General features: G+C 43.3%; 1 pseudogene; it reads right to left on the bottom strand.

Moving 5' to 3' along the window:
• On the bottom strand, positions 1-120 carry LOC136637001 (5S ribosomal RNA; annotated as a pseudogene).
• Positions 121-7,105: the final 6,985 nt, after the last annotated feature.

Raw genomic sequence — 7,105 nt, 5'->3', positions numbered from 1 at the left:
AGCCTACAGCACCCAGTATTCCCAGGTGGTCTCCCATCTAAGTACTAACCAGGCCTGACCCTGCTTAGCTTCCAAGATCAGATGAAATTGGGCATGTGCAAGGTAACAGTTGCTGCTGGATGAATCTCTACATTGCTGGTTTGTTATATGCATTGAGTCTGTAAGGAGACCAAGAGCTACTCTGGTGAAAATCAAACTCTTTGATGATCTTGTTTCCCTTCTATATCTTACATGTCTATTAAAATCTGACTTTAGCATTCCAAGTGCCTAGCGTTTATTTCTTCCTGATTCTGAAACTGCCCTCTCAAGCTGCCCGCTCTTTTCACATATGTCAAAATCAAAGCTGAGCATTAAAATCTAATATCGAAAAGGATTGCTTAAAAAATGTATTGGTACAGGACTGTAATGCAGTTCATTTTTATTAAGGGTTTCAATTTCTCAATGCATATACCACTTTATGTATATTTTAACTACAAGACATACATGAGCGTTTTCAATAGACAGGCATGATCTGATCAATGTTAAGCACTTCAAATCCCATTGATTTCAATAGGAGTTGGAAAGTTGTGTTCTCTCCTGTTGAAATCAACAGAACTGAAAATGCTTAACTTGAGCTAGATTGTGTACCAAATTTTGGCACTAGAAGGAGAAAAAGATTTACTCCCATGTAAGGATATATAGAATTGCAACTCTAGGCTTTTTTCTAAAGGAGAAAAATTTGCTTTTGTATTTTGGTAGAAAGACCAAAAAAGAAAGCTTAGAGTTGCAATTCTATATATCCTTACATGGGAGTAAATCCCATTCATCTCAATTAGGCTTAGTTCTGAGTAGATATGGATAGGATTGCACTGTAAGTAAATCAACAAGTGCACTTCCATATCACAAAGGAGAAGAGCTGGAGAATCATTCATAAAAAAATGAAAATGCATATCACTTGGTTATCATATGAAAACTGTGAACTCTAAAAGACCAACTTCACTTGAAGACTTTTAAATGTCAAGCTGCTTTGCATAATTAAATACAAAGAAGGGGGTATTTATGAAGGTAAGAAACGTGAAGCTTTGTTCCTTACATTCCAAAAACCTAAAATTCTTTTTAACAGGAACTTTAGATGTCACACTGATTACACGTCCCCTAGCAACCAAAGTGTTGTTGAAACGTTGAGTGTGAGTCATTGTAAAAAAAAAAATACAGTGGTATGCTGTGAATTTAAATGCACGGCACAGTGTTCCTAAAAGACTTTCTTTGGAAATTGAGTTAGATCCTATTCTATTAAAAAAACAAATTAAAAATGGTAAACACATTACCCATACCTACTGAGGTTTGAGGCTTTCAGATGTATTAATCCTCTCTGGACTAAACATTTCTCACTTGACCAGTGAGTTATGCACATCCCACATGAGGAAAGGATCCCAGATTTCTCTTGTACAAATCTGTGTGTTGTGAGACTGGGAAGGTTTTGATCCAGATATCATTTATGCATAAGATGAGATAGACTAGTTCACAGAGCTGAGCCTTCTCTACAGTGGCACCTTTCCTTTGGAATAATTTCTTCAGGCAAGCCCATCATGTCCCGCCTCTTAATGCCTTTTTTCCATAGGTTCATATATTTTAATCTTGGATTGTTAATATTTTCTCAAAGGCTTTTCAAGTTTGAGGTCTGCTTTATGTTTGCCACTGGTAAAGCTGTGTTTCATTGCTGCTTGGCATTTTTTAAATTCAAAATTCCTTTTGAAACAGAGATTTTTTCAAATGCACTTTATAATACAGCACGATAGTCTGCTGCTCAAAGAAAATAAAGATAAAAATTAAGGTGAAAATCCACTGTACACACTCTTTGGGTATTCCCGAAGTAGTTCTCTAGATCAGGGATCTCCAAACCCCGGCCCAGGGGCCAGATGCAGCCCGCAGTGAGCCTCTATCTGGCCTGTGGCCAGCCTCTTGTCCCCTGAAAGGCCCTGGCCCACTTTGCCCAACATGACTGGAACTATGCTCTGGTTGCATTTGGAGGGTGTTCTAAGGGCCAGAGAGGTTGAATAAATTAGCCCATTCATTCATTTATTCACACATCTAAGTTCCATCTCTAATTTATTTATAAAAATTTTATATTTAAATTTTTTTCCAGCCCTCAAAACTGTGCCAGACATTTGATGCGGCCCTCTGGCCAAAATGTTTGGAGACCCCTGCTCCAGATCTTAGCCTGTTGGTGAGGAAGATCTCAAATTTGCTTCCATTTTTCCAATGCAATTTTTCCGACATTTTCTCTTTTCATATTGGAACAGGTGTACAAGCATAGTCCAATTTTTTATCCTTTTAAAAACTCCTGCTTTCTTACATGGGACTGAAACTCTCATTACGTAGGACAGCGATTTTCAACCTTTCATCTCATGGCACACTGACATGGCACTAAAATTGTCAAGGCACACCATCAGTTTTTTGACAATTGACAAGGCACACCATACTGACAGCAGGGGCTCACATCTCCCAGTGGCCCTACTAACAAATGATCTACCCCCAAACTCCTGCGGCACATCTGCAGACCACCCTTAGCACACCAGTGTGTCACGGCCTTGAAAATGACTGACTTAGAATCTGTTGAATGAAAGATATTCAAGAGGCATAAGTGCAAACCCATCCTAGATATACTTTAACAAAAAAGAAAACAGAGGCTCTGGGAATAAACTTTGCCATCAGCCCCCACAGTCAATGAAATGGAATCTGACCCACACACAAAAGAGTGGCTGCAGGTCATCAGTTCTGCCTTTTCGCTTCATACTACATCTGAACATCTCAGAGAGCCTTTCAACTTCTTTGCAAATTACCATGTCATCATGCAGATATAGTTTTAGTTCCTATATTTTCTGATCTAGCTTGGGCCTAGCACAGGGGTGTCCAAAGTTTTTGACAGGAGGGCCACATCATCTCTCTGACACAGTATTGGGGTCTGGGAAAAAAGAATTTATGTTTAAAATTTGAATAAATTTACATAAATGAATATATGAGAGATGGAACTTATATGAATGAATGACGGTCTCACAATAGCTCAAGACCTATAAAAGACCTTGCGCAAAGCAAGGCTGGCCTTTCACACACATGACATAGCAAGCAGCGGGGGGAGCCCTTGGCCTGCAGCTCGTGCAAGAGGTTAAATAGTCGGCCCTGATGCTGAGAGTAGTCGTGTTGGGCCTGAACAGGTTCCAGCAAGTCTTCTGGGAGCCAGAGGCTCATTGGAAACTGGGGGCCCCTCATGTGCTGGATTGGGGGTCCCTGAGGGCTGCAAATGGCCCCTGAGCAGGGGTTTGGGCACCCCTGGTCTAGCATGTAGCTGCAGTGAAAGTCTGCAACAGGTTAGAATCAACACCTAGTGGCTAAGTTAGATGACAACCCTGTTACGAGTAAAATGCAATCTGTCTGTCATGCTAGCCCTTTTGTAATGTTAATTGCTTGGGAATGTGAATTATTATTATTATCATCATTATCTTCAACAATATTTATATACCACTTTTCAACATAAAGTTCACAAAGCAGTTTACAAAGAAAATCCTTCTCCATTTTCCAAAGGACGGGCCTCTGGACCCCTTCTCCAGGGGACAAACCCGTATCCAAACGCCCGTATCCAAACGCACTCAGGATACTCTTCGGCAGGAGGGGGGTCTGGGGCTTCTTGTAGTGGGGGATTCGATTATTAGAAACATAGAGAGGGGGGTTTGCGATGGATATGAGGACTGCATGGCGACTTGCCTGCCAGGTGCGAAGGTTGCGGACATCACTTCTCATCTAGACAGGCTGGTAGATAGTGCTGGGGAGGAGGTAGTGGTTTTGGTGCATGTCGGCACCAATGACGTGGGCAAGTGTAGCCAGGAGGTCCTGGAGGCCAAATTTAGGCTATTAGGTAGGAAGCTGAAAGCCAGGACCTCAAAGGTAGTGTTTTCGGAAGTGCTACCTGTTCCACGCGCAGGGCCAGTTAGGCAGGCGGAGATCAGGGGTCTCAATGCGTGGATGAGACGGAGGTGTAGGGAGGAGGGGTTTAGATTCGTTAGGCACTGGGGAACGTTTTGGGACAAGCGGGGCCTGTACAAGAGGGACGGGCTTTACTTGAACCAGAATGGAACCAGACTGCTGGCGCATAACATTAAAAAGGTGGCAGAGCAGCTTCTAAACTGATCCCTGGGGGAAGGCCAACAGGAGCCAAGGGGCATTCGGTTCAGGACTCCTCATCCCATCTTTCTCTGGATTGGGAGGTTAGAGAACAACAAGGCAAAGACAGAGTTGGAGAAGAAATTGAGAATGGTAGCATGATGGGATGTGATAGGCGGTTTGGCACAATGGAAGTCTTGTCCTAATGAGTAGAATAAAAAGGAACAAACTGTGGCAAAAGAAATGTAAGAAGGTGATACGGGAGGCCAAGAGAGACTATGAGGAACACATGGCCAGCAACATTAAGGGGAATAATAAAAGCTTCTTCAAATACGTTAGAAGCAGGAAACCCGCCAGAGAAGCGGTTGGCCCTCTGGATGGTGAGGGAGGGAAAGGGGAAATCAAAGAAGACTTAGAGATGGCAGAGAAATTGAATGAGTTCTTTCCATCTGTCTTCGCAGCAGAAGACCTTGGGCAGATACCGCTGCCTGAGCAGCCCCTCCCGACCAAGGAATTAAGTCAGATAGAGGTTAAAAGAGAAGATGTTTCAGACCTCATTGATAAATTAAAGATCAATAAGTCACTGGGCCCTGATGGCATCCACCAAAGAGTTATTAAAGAATTGAAGAATGAAGTTGCTGAGCTCTTGACTAAAATATGCAACTTGTCCCTCAAAACGGCCATGGTGCCAGAGGATTGGAGGATAGCAAATGTCACGCCAATCTTTAAAAAGGGAAAGAGGGGGGACCCGGGAAACTATAGGCTGGTCAGCCTAACATCTATACTGGGTAAGATGGTGAAATGCCTCAAAGATAGAATCTCAAAACACATAGACAAACAAGCCTTGCTGAGAGAGAATCAGCCTGGCTTCTGTAAGGGTAAGTCCTGCCTTACAAACCTTTTAGAATTCTTTGAAAAGGTCAACAGGCATGTGGATGCGGGAGAACCCGTTGACATTATATATCTGGACTTTCAGAAGGCGTTTAACACGGTCCCTCACCAAAGGCTACTGAAAAAGCTCCACAGTCAGGGAATTAGAGAGCAGGTGCTCTCCTGGATTGAGACCTGGCTGAACACCAGGAAACAGAGAGTGGGTGTCAATGGGCAATTTTCACAACGGAGAGAAGTGAAAAGCAGTGTGTCCCAAGGATCTGTCCTGGGACCAGTGCTTTTCAACCTCTTCATAAATGACCTGGAGACAGGGTTGAGCAGTGAGGTTGCTAAGTTTGCAACACTTAGGTGTTGCACAGATAAGTTGCAACAGCAAACTTACCTGAGTGGTGAAGACCAGAAGTGATTGTTAGAAGCTCCAGAAGGATCTCTCCAAACTGGCAGAATGGGCAGCAAAATTGCAGATGCGTTTGAATGCAAGTAAGTGTAAAGTCATGCACATTGGGGCAAAAAATCAAAACTTCACATATAGGCTAATGGGTTCTGAGCTGTCTGTGACAGAACAGGAGAGAGATCTTGGAACGGTGGTGGACAAGTCGATGAAAGTGTCGACCCAATGTGCGGCAGCAGTAAAGAAGGCCAATTCTATGCTTGGCATAATTAGAAAAGGTATTGAGAACAAAACGGCTAATATTATAATGCCATTGTACAAATCGATGGTAAGGCCACACCTGGAGTATTGTGTCCAGTTCTGGTCACCACATCTCAAAAAGGATATAGCGGAAATGGAAAAGGTGCAAAAGAGAGCAACCAAGTTGATTACTGGCCTGGGGCACCTTCCTTATGGGGAAAGGCTACAGTGTTTGGGCCTCTTCAGCCTAGAAAAGAGGCACCTGAGGGGGGACATGATTGAGACATACTAAATTATGCATGGGAAGGATAAAGTGGATAGAGAGATGCTCTTTACACTCTCACATAACACCAGAACCAGGGGACATCCACTAAAATTGAGTGTTGGGAGAGTTAGGACAGACAAAAGAAAATATTTCTTTACTCAGCGTGTGGCCGGTGTGTGAAACTCCTTGCCATAGGATGTGGTGACGGCATCTGGCCTGGATGCCTTTAAAAGGGGATTGGACAAGTTTCTGGAGGAAAAATCCATTATGAGTTACAAGCCATGATGTGTACATGCAACCTCCTGATTTTAAAAATGGGCTATGTCAGATGCAAGGGAGGGCACCAGGATGCAAGTCTCTTGTTATCAGGTGTGCTCCCTGGGGCATTTGGTGGGGCTGCTGTGAGATACAGGAAGCTGGATTAGATGGGCCTATGGCCTGATCCAGTGGGGCTGTTCTTATGTTCTTAAAATCAAATGACTAATGGCTCCCTGTTCCCAAAGGGCTCACAATCTAAAAAGATGCAGAAGATCACTGGCAGACATCCACTAAAAAAGACACTGCTGGGGTGAAGAGGGCCAGTTATTCTTCCCCTGCTAAATAAAAGAGGAGCACCCACTTGAAAAAGTGCCCCTTACCCAGTTAGCAGGGGTAACCGAATTGATTTGGTCTGTTGAGGGGAGGAAGAAAGTAAAGGATTTTGTGTAATACCTTTGGGGCATTTTTTGTATTTAGTTGTTGGAAGAAGGTATGTTTTAAAAGCATAAAATATTTCTGTAAAGCCACTTTTAACAGCCTATCCATTCCTTTGGATCTTCAGACCTAGAGGAGTGACATGCAGACCTAGAGGAGTGACATGCAGACCTAGAGGAGTGACATGCAGGTGTGAAACTCCTATTTTTATCTTGATACTGTCCAGCTGCGAAGACCCAAGGATGGCGCCTTGGGTAATAACCAAGGTAATTATTCAGTTGACAGGGACTATGGGACTGCAAGAATGTGCCAACCAGATCCAGCAGAACCCTAAGGTGTCCTGATTGAACCAATATTCCTTTGACCCTCTAAACCAGTGATTTTCAACCTTTTTCACCTCAAGGCACACCAACAAGGTACTAAAATTGTCAGGGCACACCATCAGTTTTTTGACAATTGACAAGGCACACCATGCTGTTGGTGGGAGC

The sequence above is a fragment of the Tiliqua scincoides genome, chromosome 1 (genome assembly GCF_035046505.1).
Source record: "Tiliqua scincoides isolate rTilSci1 chromosome 1, rTilSci1.hap2, whole genome shotgun sequence".
NCBI lineage: Eukaryota > Metazoa > Chordata > Lepidosauria > Squamata > Scincidae > Tiliqua > Tiliqua scincoides.
Note: the sequence above shows the minus strand (reverse complement) of the source record. Positions and strands in the feature narration are given on the sequence as shown.